This window comes from Lithobates pipiens, unplaced genomic scaffold (genome assembly GCF_037356315.1).
Source record: "Lithobates pipiens isolate NorthernLeopardFrog02 unplaced genomic scaffold, aLitPip1_a1.2 Scaffold_1, whole genome shotgun sequence".
NCBI classification, from domain to species: domain Eukaryota; kingdom Metazoa; phylum Chordata; class Amphibia; order Anura; family Ranidae; genus Lithobates; species Lithobates pipiens.
In genome coordinates, this window is record NW_027507685.1 from 62,446,575 (window position 1) to 62,464,051 (window position 17,477).

Genomic DNA, 17,477 nt, shown 5'->3' on the forward strand with positions numbered 1-17,477 from the left:
TCGTTTTCTATGCTGCTTTCCAGTTCCTTCCTGTGACCTTCACTCGTAAATTCTTGCTTTAGCCATAACAACGTGCTTCTTGCTGGAGGCTTCCAATTTGCTGAAGCCCAGAGCCTCCAAACAGAAGTAAATCATAAAGTGGAAGTAAACCAATTGATTTAAGGGTTTCAAAACACAGTTACATGCCTGGAATCCCGGGATTGATAACTGTCCCATTTGCTTGTGTTCTCAACCAAACTATCAAATCATCAAATGGCTGGTGTCATAACTTAAATATGCCTAAAATGGGAGAGCAACTGAGTATGTGCAGAGCAGCTTGAAACAGCGTATTACTGGATTTCAAAGTGTATAGAAGCATATTTTTTAATGTTTTACATGAGTATATATGCAAAATGGGACAACCGGAAGAGATGTAGCAGGACTTACTTTTCTGACTAAAGTTGCACTTTAAATGACAGATTTAACAGCATGGTCTAGCAGATTTTCCTCAAGAATTTGATCTTTATGTAGGATGTGCAAAGTTTTTGGATTTTTTTTCATGTTTTTTTGTCGGTGACATGGTAGCATGAAAACACAGCGGGAGTGGTGATTGTAGTTCAAGCTAAATGTGTAAACAGATTGTCAGAAGTGGGATTTGAACCCACGCCTCTATTTGGAGACCAGAACACCCACACAATGTGAAGAAACAGCTCTTGAGTCTGGCGCCTTAGACCACTCGGCCATCCTGACAAGATATATTGAGGTGCTATGGCTTCCTCTGGAAATATCATCTACTCGTGGTACTCTATTGATCTATTACCATTGTCAAGGAGCTGTATGAACACTCTGAACCTAGGCCCTTTTGCAAATGCACTTCTTAAAGCATGACCTTGCACCAAGTCATACATTTCAGATCCTTTCTACCAAATCTCCTTGAGCAAAAAAAGTAGAAGATGTCCCAGGTGATCTTCGACTGTTTGGTTGATCCGGGCGCCACAAACCAGAATCATGTCCTTGTGGCAGACCGCGTGGCCTAATGGATAAGGCGTCTGACTTCGGATCAGAAGATTGAGGGTTCGAGTCCCTTCGTGGTCGTTTTCTATGCTGCTTTCCAGTTCCTTCCTGTGACCTTCACTCGTAAATTCTTGCTTTAGCCATAACAACGTGCTTCTTGCTGGAGGCTTCCAATTTGCTGAAGCCCAGAGCCTCCAAACAGAAGTAAATCATAAAGTGGAAGTAAACCAATTGATTTAAGGGTTTCAAAACACAGTTACATGCCTTGAATCCCGGGATTGATAACTGTCCCATTTGCTTGTGTTCTCAACCAAACTATCAAATCATCAAATGGCTGGTGTCATAACTTAAATATGCCTAAAATGGGAGAGCAACTGAGTATGTGCAGAGCAGGTTGAAACAGCGTATTACTGGATTTCAAAGTGTATAGAAGCATATTTTTTAATGTTTTACATGAGTATATATGCAAAATGGGACAACCGGAAGAGATGTAGCAGGACTTACTTTTCTGACTAAAGTTGCACTTTAAATGACAGATTTAACAGCATGGTCTAGCAGATTTTCCTCAAGAATTTGATCTTTATGTAGGATGTGCAAAGTTTTTGGATTTTTTTTCATGTTTTTTTGTCGGTGACATGGTAGCATGAAAACACAGCGGGAGTGGTGATTGTAGTTCAAGCTAAATGTGTAAACAGATTGTCAGAAGTGGGATTTGAACCCACGCCTCCATTTGGAGACCAGAACACCCACACAATGTGAAGAAACAGCTCTTGAGTCTGGCGCCTTAGACCACTCGGCCATCCTGACAAGATATATTGAGGTGCTATGGCTTCCTCTGGAAATATCATCTACTCGTGGTACTCTATTGATCTATTACCATTGTCAAGGAGCTGTATGAACACTCTGAACCTAGGCCCTTTTGCAAATGCACTTCTTAAAGCATGACCTTGCACCAAGTCATACATTTCAGATCCTTTCTACCAAATCTCCTTGAGCAAAAAAAGTAGAAGATGTCCCAGGTGATCTTCGAGTGTTTGGTTGATCCGGGCGCCACAAACCAGAATCATGTCCTTGTGGCAGACCGCGTGGCCTAATGGATAAGGCGTCTGACTTCGGATCAGAAGATTGAGGGTTCGAGTCCCTTCGTGGTCGTTTTCTATGCTGCTTTCCAGTTCCTTCCTGTGACCTTCACTCGTAAATTCTTGCTTTAGCCATAACAACGTGCTTCTTGCTGGAGGCTTCCAATTTGCTGAAGCCCAGAGCCTCCAAACAGAAGTAAATCATAAAGTGGAAGTAAACCAATTGATTTAAGGGTTTCAAAACACAGTTACATGCCTGGAATCCCGGGATTGATAACTGTCCCATTTGCTTGTGTTCTCAACCAAACTATCAAATCATCAAATGGCTGGTGTCATAACTTAAATATGCCTAAAATGGGAGAGCAACTGAGTATGTGCAGAGCAGGTTGAAACAGCGTATTACTGGATTTCAAAGTGTATAGAAGCATATTTTTTAATGTTTTACATGAGTATATATGCAAAATGGGACAACCGGAAGAGATGTAGCAGGACTTACTTTTCTGACTAAAGTTGCACTTTAAATGACAGATTTAACAGCATGGTCTAGCAGATTTTCCTCAAGAATTTGATCTTTATGTAGGATGTGCAAAGTTTTTGGATTTTTTTTCATGTTTTTTTGTCGGTGACATGGTAGCATGAAAACACAGCGGGAGTGGTGATTGTAGTTCAAGCTAAATGTGTAAACAGATTGTCAGAAGTGGGATTTGAACCCACGCCTACATTTGGAGACCAGAACACCCACACAATGTGAAGAAACAGCTCTTGAGTCTGGCGCCTTAGACCACTCGGCCATCCTGACAAGATATATTGAGGTGCTATGGCTTCCTCTGGAAATATCATCTACTCGTGGTACTCTATTGATCTATTACCATTGTCAAGGAGCTGTATGAACACTCTGAACCTAGGCCCTTTTGCAAATGCACTTCTTAAAGCATGACCTTGCACCAAGTCATACATTTCAGATCCTTTCTACCAAATCTCCTTGAGCAAAAAAAGTAGAAGATGTCCCAGGTGATCTTCGAGTGTTTGGTTGATCCGGGCGCCACAAACCAGAATCATGTCCTTGTGGCAGACCGTGTGGCCTAATGGATAAGGCGTCTGACTTCGGATCAGAAGATTGAGGGTTCGAGTCCCTTCGTGGTCGTTTTCTATGCTGCTTTCCAGTTCCTTCCTGTGACCTTCACTCGTAAATTCTTGCTTTAGCCATAACAACGTGCTTCTTGCTGGAGGCTTCCAATTTGCTGAAGCCCAGAGCCTCCAAACAGAAGTAAATCATAAAGTGGAAGTAAACCAATTGATTTAAGGGTTTCAAAACACAGTTACATGCCTGGAATCCCGGGATTGATAACTGTCCCATTTGCTTGTGTTCTCAACCAAACTATCAAATCATCAAATGGCTGGTGTCATAACTTAAATATGCCTAAAATGGGAGAGCAACTGAGTATGTGCAGAGCAGCTTGAAACAGCGTATTACTGGATTTCAAAGTGTATAGAAGCATATTTTTTAATGTTTTACATGAGTATATATGCAAAATGGGACAACCGGAAGAGATGTAGCAGGACTTACTTTTCTGACTAAAGTTGCACTTTAAATGACAGATTTAACAGCATGGTCTAGCAGATTTTCCTCAAGAATTTGATCTTTATGTAGGATGTGCAAAGTTTTTGGATTTTTTTTCATGTTTTTTTGTCGGTGACATGGTAGCATGAAAACACAGCGGGAGTGGTGATTGTAGTTCAAGCTAAATGTGTAAACAGATTGTCAGAAGTGGGATTTGAACCCACGCCTCTATTTGGAGACCAGAACACCCACACAATGTGAAGAAACAGCTCTTGAGTCTGGCGCCTTAGACCACTCGGCCATCCTGACAAGATATATTGAGGTGCTATGGCTTCCTCTGGAAATATCATCTACTCGTGGTACTCTATTGATCTATTACCATTGTCAAGGAGCTGTATGAACACTCTGAACCTAGGCCCTTTTGCAAATGCACTTCTTAAAGCATGACCTTGCACCAAGTCATACATTTCAGATCCTTTCTACCAAATCTCCTTGAGCAAAAAAAGTAGAAGATGTCCCAGGTGATCTTCGACTGTTTGGTTGATCCGGGCGCCACAAACCAGAATCATGTCCTTGTGGCAGACCGCGTGGCCTAATGGATAAGGCGTCTGACTTCGGATCAGAAGATTGAGGGTTCGAGTCCCTTCGTGGTCGTTTTCTATGCTGCTTTCCAGTTCCTTCCTGTGACCTTCACTTGTAAATTCTTGCTTTAGCCATAACAACGTGTTTCTTGCTGGAGGCTTCCAATTTGCTGAAGCCCAGAGCCTCCAAACAGAAGTAAATCATAAAGTGGAAGTAAACCAATTGATTTAAGGGTTTCAAAACACAGTTACATGCCTTGAATCCCGGGATTGATAACTGTCCCATTTGCTTGTGTTCTCAACCAAACTATCAAATCATCAAATGGCTGGTGTCATAACTTAAATATGCCTAAAATGGGAGAGCAACTGAGTATGTGCAGAGCAGGTTGAAACAGCGTATTACTGGATTTCAAAGTGTATAGAAGCATATTTTTTAATGTTTTACATGAGTATATATGCAAAATGGGACAACCGGAAGAGATGTAGCAGGACTTACTTTTCTGACTAAAGTTGCACTTTAAATGACAGATTTAACAGCATGGTCTAGCAGATTTTCCTCAAGAATTTGATCTTTATGTAGGATGTGCAAAGTTTTTGGATTTTTTTTCATGTTTTTTTGTCGGTGACATGGTAGCATGAAAACACAGCGGGAGTGGTGATTGTAGTTCAAGCTAAATGTGTAAACAGATTGTCAGAAGTGGGATTTGAACCCACGCCTCCATTTGGAGACCAGAACACCCACACAATGTGAAGAAACAGCTCTTGAGTCTGGCGCCTTAGACCACTCGGCCATCCTGACAAGATATATTGAGGTGCTATGGCTTCCTCTGGAAATATCATCTACTCGTGGTACTCTATTGATCTATTACCATTGTCAAGGAGCTGTATGAACACTCTGAACCTAGGCCCTTTTGCAAATGCACTTCTTAAAGCATGACCTTGCACCAAGTCATACATTTCAGATCCTTTCTACCAAATCTCCTTGAGCAAAAAAAGTAGAAGATGTCCCAGGTGATCTTCGAGTGTTTGGTTGATCCGGGCGCCACAAACCAGAATCATGTCATTGTGGCAGACCGCGTGGCCTAATGGATAAGGCGTCTGACTTCGGATCAGAAGATTGAGGGTTCGAGTCCCTTCGTGGTCGTTTTCTATGCTGCTTTCCAGTTCCTTCCTGTGACCTTCACTCGTAAATTCTTGCTTTAGCCATAACAACGTGCTTCTTGCTGGAGGCTTCCAATTTGCTGAAGCCCAGAGCCTCCAAACAGAAGTAAATCATAAAGTGGAAGTAAACCAATTGATTTAAGGGTTTCAAAACACAGTTACATGCCTGGAATCCCGGGATTGATAACTGTCCCATTTGCTTGTGTTCTCAACCAAACTATCAAATCATCAAATGGCTGGTGTCATAACTTAAATATGCCTAAAATGGGAGAGCAACTGAGTATGTGCAGAGCAGGTTGAAACAGCGTATTACTGGATTTCAAAGTGTATAGAACCATATTTTTAAATGTTTTACATGAGTATATATGCAAAATGGGACAACCGGAAGAGATGTAGCAGGACTTACTTTTCTGACTAAAGTTGCACTTTAAATGACAGATTTAACAGCATGGTCTAGCAGATTTTCCTCAAGAATTTGATCTTTATGTAGGATGTGCAAAGTTTTTGGATTTTTTTTCATGTTTTTTTGTCGGTGACATGGTAGCATGAAAACACAGCGGGAGTGGTGATTGTAGTTCAAGCTAAATGTGTAAACAGATTGTCAGAAGTGGGATTTGAACCCACGCCTCCATTTGGAGACCAGAACACCCACACAATGTGAAGAAACAGCTCTTGAGTCTGGCGCCTTAGACCACTCGGCCATCCTGACAAGATATATTGAGGTGCTATGGCTTCCTCTGGAAATATCATCTACTCGTGGTACTCTATTGATCTATTACCATTGTCAAGGAGCTGTATGAACACTCTGAACCTAGGCCCTTTTGCAAATGCACTTCTTAAAGCATGACCTTGCACCAAGTCATACATTTCAGATCCTTTCTACCAAATCTCCTTGAGCAAAAAAAGTAGAAGATGTCCCAGGTGATCTTCGAGTGTTTGGTTGATCCGGGCGCCACAAACCAGAATCATGTCCTTGTGGCAGACCGCGTGGCCTAATGGATAAGGCGTCTGACTTCGGATCAGAAGATTGAGGGTTCGAGTCCCTTCGTGGTCGTTTTCTATGCTGCTTTCCAGTTCCTTCCTGTGACCTTCACTCGTAAATTCTTGCTTTAGCCATAACAACGTGCTTCTTGCTGGAGGCTTCCAATTTGCTGAAGCCCAGAGCCTCCAAACAGAAGTAAATCATAAAGTGGAAGTAAACCAATTGATTTAAGGGTTTCAAAACACAGTTACATGCCTGGAATCCCGGGATTGATAACTGTCCCATTTGCTTGTGTTCTCAACCAAACTATCAAATCATCAAATGGCTGGTGTCATAACTTAAATATGCCTAAAATGGGAGAGCAACTGAGTAAGTGCAGAGCAGGTTGAAACAGCGTATTACTGGATTTCAAAGTGTATAGAACCATATTTTTAAATGTTTTACATGAGTATATATGCAAAATGGGACAACCGGAAGAGATGTAGCAGGACTTACTTTTCTGACTAAAGTTGCACTTTAAATGACAGATTTAACAGCATGGTCTAGCAGATTTTCCTCAAGAATTTGATCTTTATGTAGGATGTGCAAAGTTTTTGGATTTTTTTTCATGTTTTTTTGTCGGTGACATGGTAGCATGAAAACACAGCGGGAGTGGTGATTGTAGTTCAAGCTAAATGTGTAAACAGATTGTCAGAAGTGGGATTTGAACCCACGCCTTCATTTGGAGACCAGAACACCCACACAATGTGAAGAAACAGCTCTTGAGTCTGGCGCCTTAGACCACTCGGCCATCCTGACAAGATATATTGAGGTGCTATGGCTTCCTCTGGAAATATAATCTACTCGTGGTACTCTATTGATCTATTACCATTGTCAAGGAGCTGTATGAACACTCTGAACCTAGGCCCTTTTGCAAATGCACTTCTTAAAGCATGACCTTGCACCAAGTCATACATTTCAGATCCTTTCTACCAAATCTCCTTGAGCAAAAAATGTAGAAGATGTCCCAGGTGATCTTCGAGTGTTTGGTTGATCCGGGCGCCACAAACCAGAATCATGTCCTTGTGGCAGACCGCGTGGCCTAATGGATAAGGCGTCTGACTTCGGATCAGAAGATTGAGGGTTCGAGTCCCTTCGTGGTCGTTTTCTATGCTGCTTTCAAGTTCCTTCCTGTGACCTTCACTCGTAAATTCTTGCTTTAGACATAACAACGTGCTTCTTGCTGGAGGCTTCCAATTTGCTGAAGCCCAGAGCCTCCAAACAGAAGTAAATCATAAAGTGGAAGTAAACCAATTGATTTAAGGGTTTCAAAACACAGTTACATGCCTTGAATCCCAGGATTGATAACTGTCCCATTTGCTTGTGTTCTCAACCAAACTATCAAATCATCAAATGGCTGGTGTCATAACTTAAATATGCCTAAAATGGGAGAGCAACTGAGTATGTGCAGAGCAGGTTGAAACAGCGTATTACTGGATTTCAAAGTGTATAGAAGCATATTTTTTAATGTTTTACATGAGTATATATGCAAAATGGGACAACCGGAAGAGATGTAGCAGGACTTACTTTTCTGACTAAAGTTGCACTTTAAATGACAGATTTAACAGCATGGTCTAGCAGATTTTCCTCAAGAATTTGATCTTTATGTAGGATGTGCAAAGTTTTTGGATTTTTTTTCATGTTTTTTTGTCGGTGACATGGTAGCATGAAAACACAGCGGGAGTGGTGATTGTAGTTCAAGCTAAATGTGTAAACAGATTGTCAGAAGTGGGATTTGAACCCACGCCTCCATTTGGAGACCAGAACACCCACACAATGTGAAGAAACAGCTCTTGAGTCTGGCGCCTTAGACCACTCGGCCATCCTGACAAGATATATTGAGGTGCTATGGCTTCCTCTGGAAATATCATCTACTCGTGGTACTCTATTGATCTATTACCATTGTCAAGGAGCTGTATGAACACTCTGAACCTAGGCCCTTTTGCAAATGCACTTCTTAAAGCATGACCTTGCACCAAGTCATACATTTCAGATCCTTTCTACCAAATCTCCTTGAGCAAAAAAAGTAGAAGATGTCCCAGGTGATCTTCGAGTGTTTGGTTGATCCGGGCGCCACAAACCAGAATCATGTCCTTGTGGCAGACCGCGTGGCCTAATGGATAAGGCGTCTGACTTCTGATCAGAAGATTGAGGGTTCGAGTCCCTTCGTGGTCGTTTTCTATGCTGCTTTCCAGTTCCTTCCTGTGACCTTCACTCGTAAATTCTTGCTTTAGCCATAACAACGTGCTTCTTGCTGGAGGCTTCCAATTTGCTGAAGCCCAGAGCCTCCAAACAGAAGTAAATCATAAAGTGGAAGTAAACCAATTGATTTAAGGGTTTCAAAACACAGTTACATGCCTTGAATCCCAGGATTGATAACTGTCCCATTTGCTTGTGTTCTCAACCAAACTATCAAATCATCAAATGGCTGGTGTCATAACTTAAATATGCCTAAAATGGGAGACCAACTGAGTATGTGCAGAGCAGGTTGAAACAGCGTATTACTGGATTTCAAAGTGTATAGAAGCATATTTTTTAATGTTTTACATGAGTATATATGCAAAATGGGACAACCGGAAGAGATGTAGCAGGACTTACTTTTCTGACTAAAGTTGCACTTTAAATGACAGATTTAACAGCATGGTCTAGCAGATTTTCCTCAAGAATTTGATCTTTATGTAGGATGTGCAAAGTTTTTGGATTTTTTTTCATGTTTTTTTGTCGGTGACATGGTAGCATGAAAACACAGCGGGAGTGGTGATTGTAGTTCAAGCTAAATGTGTAAACAGATTGTCAGAAGTGGGATTTGAACCCATGCCTCCATTTGGAGACCAGAACACCCACACAATGTGAAGAAACAGCTCTTGAGTCTGGCGCCTTAGACCACTCGGCCATCCTGACAAGATATATTGAGGTGCTATGGCTTCCTCTGGAAATATCATCTACTCGTGGTACTCTATTGATCTATTACCATTGTCAAGGAGCTGTATGAACACTCTGAACCTAGGCCCTTTTGCAAATGCACTTCTTAAAGCATGACCTTGCACCAAGTCATACATTTCAGATCCTTTCTACCAAATCTCCTTGAGCAAAAAAAGTAGAAGATGTCCCAGGTGATCTTCGACTGTTTGGTTGATCCGGGCGCCACAAACCAGAATCATGTCCTTGTGGCAGACCGCGTGGCCTAATGGATAAGGCGTCTGACTTCGGATCAGAAGATTGAGGGTTCGAGTCCCTTCGTGGTCGTTTTCTATGCTGCTTTCCAGTTCCTTCCTGTGACCTTCACTCGTAAATTCTTGCTTTAGCCATAACAACGTGCTTCTTGCTGGAGGCTTCCAATTTGCTGAAGCCCAGAGCCTCCAAACAGAAGTAAATCATAAAGTGGAAGTAAACCAATTGATTTAAGGGTTTCAAAACACAGTTACATGCCTTGAATCCCGGGATTGATAACTGTCCCATTTGCTTGTGTTCTCAACCAAACTATCAAATCATCAAATGGCTGGTGTCATAACTTAAATATGCCTAAAATGGGAGAGCAACTGAGTATGTGCAGAGCAGGTTGAAACAGCGTATTACTGGATTTCAAAGTGTATAGAAGCATATTTTTTAATGTTTTACATGAGTATATATGCAAAATGGGACAACCGGAAGAGATGTAGCAGGACTTACTTTTCTGACTAAAGTTGCACTTTAAATGACAGATTTAACAGCATGGTCTAGCAGATTTTCCTCAAGAATTTGATCTTTATGTAGGATGTGCAAAGTTTTTGGATTTTTTTTCATGTTTTTTTGTCGGTGACATGGTAGCATGAAAACACAGCGGGAGTGGTGATTGTAGTTCAAGCTAAATGTGTAAACAGATTGTCAGAAGTGGGATTTGAACCCATGCCTCCATTTGGAGACCAGAACACCCACACAATGTGAAGAAACAGCTCTTGAGTCTGGCGCCTTAGACCACTCGGCCATCCTGACAATATATATTGAGGTGCTATGGCTTCCTCTGGAAATATCATCTACTCGTGGTACTCTATTGATCTATTACCATTGTCAAGGAGCTGTATGAACACTCTGAACCTAGGCCCTTTTGCAAATGCACTTCTTAAAGCATGACCTTGCACCAAGTCATACATTTCAGATCCTTTCTACCAAATCTCCTTGAGCAAAAAAAGTAGAAGATGTCCCAGGTGATCTTCGACTGTTTGGTTGATCCGGGCGCCACAAACCAGAATCATGTCCTTGTGGCAGACCGCGTGGCCTAATGGATAAGGCGTCTGACTTCGGATCAGAAGATTGAGGGTTCGAGTCCCTTCGTGGTCGTTTTCTATGCTGCTTTCCAGTTCCTTCCTGTGACCTTCACTCGTAAATTCTTGCTTTAGCCATAACAACGTGCTTCTTGCTGGAGGCTTCCAATTTGCTGAAGCCCAGAGCCTCCAAACAGAAGTAAATCATAAAGTGGAAGTAAACCAATTGATTTAAGGGTTTCAAAACACAGTTACATGCCTTGAATCCCGGGATTGATAACTGTCCCATTTGCTTGTGTTCTCAACCAAACTATCAAATCATCAAATGGCTGGTGTCATAACTTAAATATGCCTAAAATGGGAGAGCAACTGAGTATGTGCAGAGCAGGTTGAAACAGCGTATTACTGGATTTCAAAGTGTATAGAAGCATATTTTTTAATGTTTTACATGAGTATATATGCAAAATGGGACAACCGGAAGAGATGTAGCAGGACTTACTTTTCTGACTAAAGTTGCACTTTAAATGACAGATTTAACAGCATGGTCTAGCAGATTTTCCTCAAGAATTTGATCTTTATGTAGGATGTGCAAAGTTTTTGGATTTTTTTTCATGTTTTTTTGTCGGTGACATGGTAGCATGAAAACACAGCGGGAGTGGTGATTGTAGTTCAAGCTAAATGTGTAAACAGATTGTCAGAAGTGGGATTTGAACCCACGCCTCCATTTGGAGACCAGAACACCCACACAATGTGAAGAAACAGCTCTTGAGTCTGGCGCCTTAGACCACTCGGCCATCCTGACAAGATATATTGAGGTGCTATGGCTTCCTCTGGAAATATCATCTACTCGTGGTACTCTATTGATCTATTACCATTGTCAAGGAGCTGTATGAACACTCTGAACCTAGGCCCTTTTGCAAATGCACTTCTTAAAGCATGACCTTGCACCAAGTCATACATTTCAGATCCTTTCTACCAAATCTCCTTGAGCAAAAAAAGTAGAAGATGTCCCAGGTGATCTTCGAGTGTTTGGTTGATCCGGGCGCCACAAACCAGAATCATGTCCTTGTGGCAGACCGCGTGGCCTAATGGATAAGGCGTCTGACTTCGGATCAGAAGATTGAGGGTTCGAGTCCCTTCGTGGTCGTTTTCTATGCTGCTTTCCAGTTCCTTCCTGTGACCTTCACTCGTAAATTCTTGCTTTAGCCATAACAACGTGCTTCTTGCTGGAGGCTTCCAATTTGCTGAAGCCCAGAGCCTCCAAACAGAAGTAAATCATAAAGTGGAAGTAAACCAATTGATTTAAGGGTTTCAAAACACAGTTACATGCCTGGAATCCCGGGATTGATAACTGTCCCATTTGCTTGTGTTCTCAACCAAACTATCAAATCATCAAATGGCTGGTGTCATAACTTAAATATGCCTAAAATGGGAGAGCAACTGAGTATGTGCAGAGCAGGTTGAAACAGCGTATTACTGGATTTCAAAGTGTATAGAAGCATATTTTTTAATGTTTTACATGAGTATATATGCAAAATGGGACAACCGGAAGAGATGTAGCAGGACTTACTTTTCTGACTAAAGTTGCACTTTAAATGACAGATTTAACAGCATGGTCTAGCAGATTTTCCTCAAGAATTTGATCTTTATGTAGGATGTGCAAAGTTTTTGGATTTTTTTTCATGTTTTTTTGTCGGTGACATGGTAGCATGAAAACACAGCGGGAGTGGTGATTGTAGTTCAAGCTAAATGTGTAAACAGATTGTCAGAAGTGGGATTTGAACCCACGCCTACATTTGGAGACCAGAACACCCACACAATGTGAAGAAACAGCTCTTGAGTCTGGCGCCTTAGACCACTCGGCCATCCTGACAAGATATATTGAGGTGCTATGGCTTCCTCTGGAAATATCATCTACTCGTGGTACTCTATTGATCTATTACCATTGTCAAGGAGCTGTATGAACACTCTGAACCTAGGCCCTTTTGCAAATGCACTTCTTAAAGCATGACCTTGCACCAAGTCATACATTTCAGATCCTTTCTACCAAATCTCCTTGAGCAAAAAAAGTAGAAGATGTCCCAGGTGATCTTCGAGTGTTTGGTTGATCCGGGCGCCACAAACCAGAATCATGTCCTTGTGGCAGACCGTGTGGCCTAATGGATAAGGCGTCTGACTTCGGATCAGAAGATTGAGGGTTCGAGTCCCTTCGTGGTCGTTTTCTATGCTGCTTTCCAGTTCCTTCCTGTGACCTTCACTCGTAAATTCTTGCTTTAGCCATAACAACGTGCTTCTTGCTGGAGGCTTCCAATTTGCTGAAGCCCAGAGCCTCCAAACAGAAGTAAATCATAAAGTGGAAGTAAACCAATTGATTTAAGGGTTTCAAAACACAGTTACATGCCTGGAATCCCGGGATTGATAACTGTCCCATTTGCTTGTGTTCTCAACCAAACTATCAAATCATCAAATGGCTGGTGTCATAACTTAAATATGCCTAAAATGGGAGAGCAACTGAGTATGTGCAGAGCAGCTTGAAACAGCGTATTACTGGATTTCAAAGTGTATAGAAGCATATTTTTTAATGTTTTACATGAGTATATATGCAAAATGGGACAACCGGAAGAGATGTAGCAGGACTTACTTTTCTGACTAAAGTTGCACTTTAAATGACAGATTTAACAGCATGGTCTAGCAGATTTTCCTCAAGAATTTGATCTTTATGTAGGATGTGCAAAGTTTTTGGATTTTTTTTCATGTTTTTTTGTCGGTGACATGGTAGCATGAAAACACAGCGGGAGTGGTGATTGTAGTTCAAGCTAAATGTGTAAACAGATTGTCAGAAGTGGGATTTGAACCCACGCCTCTATTTGGAGACCAGAACACCCACACAATGTGAAGAAACAGCTCTTGAGTCTGGCGCCTTAGACCACTCGGCCATCCTGACAAGATATATTGAGGTGCTATGGCTTCCTCTGGAAATATCATCTACTCGTGGTACTCTATTGATCTATTACCATTGTCAAGGAGCTGTATGAACACTCTGAACCTAGGCCCTTTTGCAAATGCACTTCTTAAAGCATGACCTTGCACCAAGTCATACATTTCAGATCCTTTCTACCAAATCTCCTTGAGCAAAAAAAGTAGAAGATGTCCCAGGTGATCTTCGACTGTTTGGTTGATCCGGGCGCCACAAACCAGAATCATGTCCTTGTGGCAGACCGCGTGGCCTAATGGATAAGGCGTCTGACTTCGGATCAGAAGATTGAGGGTTCGAGTCCCTTCGTGGTCGTTTTCTATGCTGCTTTCCAGTTCCTTCCTGTGACCTTCACTTGTAAATTCTTGCTTTAGCCATAACAACGTGTTTCTTGCTGGAGGCTTCCAATTTGCTGAAGCCCAGAGCCTCCAAACAGAAGTAAATCATAAAGTGGAAGTAAACCAATTGATTTAAGGGTTTCAAAACACAGTTACATGCCTTGAATCCCGGGATTGATAACTGTCCCATTTGCTTGTGTTCTCAACCAAACTATCAAATCATCAAATGGCTGGTGTCATAACTTAAATATGCCTAAAATGGGAGAGCAACTGAGTATGTGCAGAGCAGGTTGAAACAGCGTATTACTGGATTTCAAAGTGTATAGAAGCATATTTTTTAATGTTTTACATGAGTATATATGCAAAATGGGACAACCGGAAGAGATGTAGCAGGACTTACTTTTCTGACTAAAGTTGCACTTTAAATGACAGATTTAACAGCATGGTCTAGCAGATTTTCCTCAAGAATTTGATCTTTATGTAGGATGTGCAAAGTTTTTGGATTTTTTTTCATGTTTTTTTGTCGGTGACATGGTAGCATGAAAACACAGCGGGAGTGGTGATTGTAGTTCAAGCTAAATGTGTAAACAGATTGTCAGAAGTGGGATTTGAACCCACGCCTCCATTTGGAGACCAGAACACCCACACAATGTGAAGAAACAGCTCTTGAGTCTGGCGCCTTAGACCACTCGGCCATCCTGACAAGATATATTGAGGTGCTATGGCTTCCTCTGGAAATATCATCTACTCGTGGTACTCTATTGATCTATTACCATTGTCAAGGAGCTGTATGAACACTCTGAACCTAGGCCCTTTTGCAAATGCACTTCTTAAAGCATGACCTTGCACCAAGTCATACATTTCAGATCCTTTCTACCAAATCTCCTTGAGCAAAAAAAGTAGAAGATGTCCCAGGTGATCTTCGAGTGTTTGGTTGATCCGGGCGCCACAAACCAGAATCATGTCATTGTGGCAGACCGCGTGGCCTAATGGATAAGGCGTCTGACTTCGGATCAGAAGATTGAGGGTTCGAGTCCCTTCGTGGTCGTTTTCTATGCTGCTTTCCAGTTCCTTCCTGTGACCTTCACTCGTAAATTCTTGCTTTAGCCATAACAACGTGCTTCTTGCTGGAGGCTTCCAATTTGCTGAAGCCCAGAGCCTCCAAACAGAAGTAAATCATAAAGTGGAAGTAAACCAATTGATTTAAGGGTTTCAAAACACAGTTACATGCCTGGAATCCCGGGATTGATAACTGTCCCATTTGCTTGTGTTCTCAACCAAACTATCAAATCATCAAATGGCTGGTGTCATAACTTAAATATGCCTAAAATGGGAGAGCAACTGAGTATGTGCAGAGCAGGTTGAAACAGCGTATTACTGGATTTCAAAGTGTATAGAACCATATTTTTAAATGTTTTACATGAGTATATATGCAAAATGGGACAACCGGAAGAGATGTAGCAGGACTTACTTTTCTGACTAAAGTTGCACTTTAAATGACAGATTTAACAGCATGGTCTAGCAGATTTTCCTCAAGAATTTGATCTTTATGTAGGATGTGCAAAGTTTTTGGATTTTTTTTCATGTTTTTTTGTCGGTGACATGGTAGCATGAAAACACAGCGGGAGTGGTGATTGTAGTTCAAGCTAAATGTGTAAACAGATTGTCAGAAGTGGGATTTGAACCCACGCCTCCATTTGGAGACCAGAACACCCACACAATGTGAAGAAACAGCTCTTGAGTCTGGCGCCTTAGACCACTCGGCCATCCTGACAAGATATATTGAGGTGCTATGGCTTCCTCTGGAAATATCATCTACTCGTGGTACTCTATTGATCTATTACCATTGTCAAGGAGCTGTATGAACACTCTGAACCTAGGCCCTTTTGCAAATGCACTTCTTAAAGCATGACCTTGCACCAAGTCATACATTTCAGATCCTTTCTACCAAATCTCCTTGAGCAAAAAAAGTAGAAGATGTCCCAGGTGATCTTCGAGTGTTTGGTTGATCCGGGCGCCACAAACCAGAATCATGTCCTTGTGGCAGACCGCGTGGCCTAATGGATAAGGCGTCTGACTTCGGATCAGAAGATTGAGGCTTCGAGTCCCTTCGTGGTCGTTTTCTATGCTGCTTTCCAGTTCCTTCCTGTGACCTTCACTCGTAAATTCTTGCTTTAGCCATAACAACGTGCTTCTTGCTGGAGGCTTCCAATTTGCTGAAGCCCAGAGCCTCCAAACAGAAGTAAATCATAAAGTGGAAGTAAACCAATTGATTTAAGGGTTTCAAAACACAGTTACATGCCTGGAATCCCGGGATTGATAACTGTCCCATTTGCTTGTGTTCTCAACCAAACTATCAAATCATCAAATGGCTGGTGTCATAACTTAAATATGCCTAAAATGGGAGAGCAACTGAGTAAGTGCAGAGCAGGTTGAAACAGCGTATTACTGGATTTCAAAGTGTATAGAACCATATTTTTAAATGTTTTACATGAGTATATATGCAAAATGGGACAACCGGAAGAGATGTAGCAGGACTTACTTTTCTGACTAAAGTTGCACTTTAAATGACAGATTTAACAGCATGGTCTAGCAGATTTTCCTCAAGAATTTGATCTTTATGTAGGATGTGCAAAGTTTTTGGATTTTTTTTCATGTTTTTTTGTCGGTGACATGGTAGCATGAAAACACAGCGGGAGTGGTGATTGTAGTTCAAGCTAAATGTGTAAACAGATTGTCAGAAGTGGGATTTGAACCCACGCCTTCATTTGGAGACCAGAACACCCACACAATGTGAAGAAACAGCTCTTGAGTCTGGCGCCTTAGACCACTCGGCCATCCTGACAAGATATATTGAGGTGCTATGGCTTCCTCTGGAAATATAATCTACTCGTGGTACTCTATTGATCTATTACCATTGTCAAGGAGCTGTATGAACACTCTGAACCTAGGCCCTTTTGCAAATGCACTTCTTAAAGCATGACCTTGCACCAAGTCATACATTTCAGATCCTTTCTACCAAATCTCCTTGAGCAAAAAATGTAGAAGATGTCCCAGGTGATCTTCGAGTGTTTGGTTGATCCGGGCGCCACAAACCAGAATCAGGTCCTTGTGGCAGACCGCGTGGCCTAATGGATAAGGCGTCTGACTTCGGATCAGAAGATTGAGGGTTCGAGTCCCTTCGTGGTCGTTTTCTATGCTGCTTTCAAGTTCCTTCCTGTGACCTTCACTCGTAAATTCTTGCTTTAGACATAACAACGTGCTTCTTGCTGGAGGCTTCCAATTTGCTGAAGCCCAGAGCCTCCAAACAGAAGTAAATCATAAAGTGGAAGTAAACCAATTGATTTAAGGGTTTCAAAACACAGTTACATGCCTTGAATCCCAGGATTGATAACTGTCCCATTTGCTTGTGTTCTCAACCAAACTATCAAATCATCAAATGGCTGGTGTCATAACTTAAATATGCCTAAAATGGGAGAGCAACTGAGTATGTGCAGAGCAGGTTGAAACAGCGTATTACTGGATTTC

At 41.7% G+C, this 17,477-nt stretch overlaps 20 non-coding genes across 20 annotated transcripts; 13 read left to right on the top strand and 7 right to left on the bottom strand.

Annotated features, from left to right (window-relative positions):
- The first annotated feature begins 1,001 nt into the window (after positions 1 to 1,001).
- On the top strand, positions 1,002 to 1,074 carry TRNAR-UCG (transfer RNA arginine (anticodon UCG)). Its single transcript has one exon. It is a non-coding gene; the product is annotated as a tRNA-Arg (tRNA).
- Positions 1,075 to 1,690: 616 nt separating this feature from the next.
- TRNAL-CAA (transfer RNA leucine (anticodon CAA)) lies at positions 1,691 to 1,800 on the bottom strand. Its single transcript has 2 exons — positions 1,763 to 1,800; positions 1,691 to 1,736 (listed from the first exon to the last, which is right to left on the bottom strand). It is a non-coding gene; the product is annotated as a tRNA-Leu (tRNA).
- Positions 1,801 to 2,072: 272 nt separating this feature from the next.
- Positions 2,073 to 2,145, top strand: TRNAR-UCG (transfer RNA arginine (anticodon UCG)). Its single transcript has one exon. It is a non-coding gene; the product is annotated as a tRNA-Arg (tRNA).
- A 2,069-nt stretch (positions 2,146 to 4,214) lies between these two features.
- TRNAR-UCG (transfer RNA arginine (anticodon UCG)) lies at positions 4,215 to 4,287 on the top strand. Its single transcript has one exon. It is a non-coding gene; the product is annotated as a tRNA-Arg (tRNA).
- Positions 4,288 to 4,903: 616 nt separating this feature from the next.
- On the bottom strand, positions 4,904 to 5,013 carry TRNAL-CAA (transfer RNA leucine (anticodon CAA)). The gene is made up of 2 exons: positions 4,976 to 5,013; positions 4,904 to 4,949 (listed from the first exon to the last, which is right to left on the bottom strand). It is a non-coding gene; the product is annotated as a tRNA-Leu (tRNA).
- A 272-nt stretch (positions 5,014 to 5,285) lies between these two features.
- Positions 5,286 to 5,358, top strand: TRNAR-UCG (transfer RNA arginine (anticodon UCG)). The gene has a single exon. It is a non-coding gene; the product is annotated as a tRNA-Arg (tRNA).
- Positions 5,359 to 5,974: 616 nt separating this feature from the next.
- Positions 5,975 to 6,084, bottom strand: TRNAL-CAA (transfer RNA leucine (anticodon CAA)). Its single transcript has 2 exons — positions 6,047 to 6,084; positions 5,975 to 6,020 (listed from the first exon to the last, which is right to left on the bottom strand). It is a non-coding gene; the product is annotated as a tRNA-Leu (tRNA).
- A 272-nt stretch (positions 6,085 to 6,356) lies between these two features.
- Positions 6,357 to 6,429, top strand: TRNAR-UCG (transfer RNA arginine (anticodon UCG)). The gene has a single exon. It is a non-coding gene; the product is annotated as a tRNA-Arg (tRNA).
- A 998-nt stretch (positions 6,430 to 7,427) lies between these two features.
- Positions 7,428 to 7,500, top strand: TRNAR-UCG (transfer RNA arginine (anticodon UCG)). The gene has a single exon. It is a non-coding gene; the product is annotated as a tRNA-Arg (tRNA).
- A 616-nt stretch (positions 7,501 to 8,116) lies between these two features.
- On the bottom strand, positions 8,117 to 8,226 carry TRNAL-CAA (transfer RNA leucine (anticodon CAA)). Its single transcript has 2 exons — positions 8,189 to 8,226; positions 8,117 to 8,162 (listed from the first exon to the last, which is right to left on the bottom strand). It is a non-coding gene; the product is annotated as a tRNA-Leu (tRNA).
- Positions 8,227 to 8,498: 272 nt separating this feature from the next.
- Positions 8,499 to 8,571, top strand: TRNAR-UCU (transfer RNA arginine (anticodon UCU)). Its single transcript has one exon. It is a non-coding gene; the product is annotated as a tRNA-Arg (tRNA).
- Positions 8,572 to 9,569: 998 nt separating this feature from the next.
- TRNAR-UCG (transfer RNA arginine (anticodon UCG)) lies at positions 9,570 to 9,642 on the top strand. Its single transcript has one exon. It is a non-coding gene; the product is annotated as a tRNA-Arg (tRNA).
- Positions 9,643 to 10,640: 998 nt separating this feature from the next.
- Positions 10,641 to 10,713, top strand: TRNAR-UCG (transfer RNA arginine (anticodon UCG)). Its single transcript has one exon. It is a non-coding gene; the product is annotated as a tRNA-Arg (tRNA).
- A 616-nt stretch (positions 10,714 to 11,329) lies between these two features.
- TRNAL-CAA (transfer RNA leucine (anticodon CAA)) lies at positions 11,330 to 11,439 on the bottom strand. The gene is made up of 2 exons: positions 11,402 to 11,439; positions 11,330 to 11,375 (listed from the first exon to the last, which is right to left on the bottom strand). It is a non-coding gene; the product is annotated as a tRNA-Leu (tRNA).
- A 272-nt stretch (positions 11,440 to 11,711) lies between these two features.
- On the top strand, positions 11,712 to 11,784 carry TRNAR-UCG (transfer RNA arginine (anticodon UCG)). Its single transcript has one exon. It is a non-coding gene; the product is annotated as a tRNA-Arg (tRNA).
- A 2,069-nt stretch (positions 11,785 to 13,853) lies between these two features.
- On the top strand, positions 13,854 to 13,926 carry TRNAR-UCG (transfer RNA arginine (anticodon UCG)). Its single transcript has one exon. It is a non-coding gene; the product is annotated as a tRNA-Arg (tRNA).
- Positions 13,927 to 14,542: 616 nt separating this feature from the next.
- On the bottom strand, positions 14,543 to 14,652 carry TRNAL-CAA (transfer RNA leucine (anticodon CAA)). The gene is made up of 2 exons: positions 14,615 to 14,652; positions 14,543 to 14,588 (listed from the first exon to the last, which is right to left on the bottom strand). It is a non-coding gene; the product is annotated as a tRNA-Leu (tRNA).
- Positions 14,653 to 14,924: 272 nt separating this feature from the next.
- Positions 14,925 to 14,997, top strand: TRNAR-UCG (transfer RNA arginine (anticodon UCG)). Its single transcript has one exon. It is a non-coding gene; the product is annotated as a tRNA-Arg (tRNA).
- A 616-nt stretch (positions 14,998 to 15,613) lies between these two features.
- TRNAL-CAA (transfer RNA leucine (anticodon CAA)) lies at positions 15,614 to 15,723 on the bottom strand. The gene is made up of 2 exons: positions 15,686 to 15,723; positions 15,614 to 15,659 (listed from the first exon to the last, which is right to left on the bottom strand). It is a non-coding gene; the product is annotated as a tRNA-Leu (tRNA).
- A 1,343-nt stretch (positions 15,724 to 17,066) lies between these two features.
- On the top strand, positions 17,067 to 17,139 carry TRNAR-UCG (transfer RNA arginine (anticodon UCG)). Its single transcript has one exon. It is a non-coding gene; the product is annotated as a tRNA-Arg (tRNA).
- Positions 17,140 to 17,477: the final 338 nt, after the last annotated feature.